The following is a 689-nucleotide window of genomic DNA, read 5'->3' as shown; positions in this document are numbered from 1 at the left end:
AGGAAGGTTTTACCTGTGCTTTGTCATTAACAGGCTCTCGTTGCTGTGCTGGTCTCTCTTTGCATGGTGTTTCCTCTCTCTCTGCTGTTATGTGGCTCCAGACCTGGCTAAATAAAATCACCTGGGGTCCAGACTTCCCTAGCCCTGGTTGGGGGCACGATTATGGGTGGTATTTTCGACTCTGTGTTACTCCCTACAGCTTTGAAGTGTCTGTGGAGAAATTCAGCTATTATTCTATCCTACTTCTTCAAATGCAGAACTTCAACAGTCTACAAAAGGAGACAGAATCCCACAGTAAAACATCCCCATAATCACCGGCCAGCTTCAAGAATTATCATTGAATGGCTGAGCTTTACAAAATGCAATCCTTCCTACATACCTAGAAGTGTGTGTGTGTGTATGTATATATTAATATATATGTATGTATATGTATATGGCATATATGTGTGTGTGTTTGTGTGTGTGTTTGTGGGGGGGGGGTGTGTGTATACACACAGTTTGGACATGAGATTCTGGAGACCAAAATTCCCAAGATGGAAAGGCAGATACCCAGGAAAGTATTTCCTTCCTCTTAGACCTTTTACTTTTCCTCTGGTCTTTGGTTGATTGGATGAGGCCTACTCACCTTATAGAGGGCAATCTGCTTCACGTAGACTGCATATTCCAGTGTTAATGTCATCCAGAGCCCC

General features: G+C 43.3%; 1 protein-coding gene across 1 annotated transcript in view; it reads left to right on the top strand.

Moving 5' to 3' along the window:
- The window catches only part of LOC105534261 (neuroblastoma breakpoint family member 4-like), a 30,131-nt gene that overhangs the window by 19,170 nt on the left and 10,272 nt on the right, over window positions 1-689 (top strand). The gene's annotated exons all lie outside the window — the stretch shown is intronic.

This window comes from Mandrillus leucophaeus, unplaced genomic scaffold (genome assembly GCF_000951045.1).
Source record: "Mandrillus leucophaeus isolate KB7577 unplaced genomic scaffold, Mleu.le_1.0 Scaffold1322, whole genome shotgun sequence".
Lineage (NCBI taxonomy): Eukaryota > Metazoa > Chordata > Mammalia > Primates > Cercopithecidae > Mandrillus > Mandrillus leucophaeus.
The sequence above is the reverse complement of the archived record's forward strand: the minus strand, read 5'-3'. Positions and strand labels throughout refer to the sequence as shown.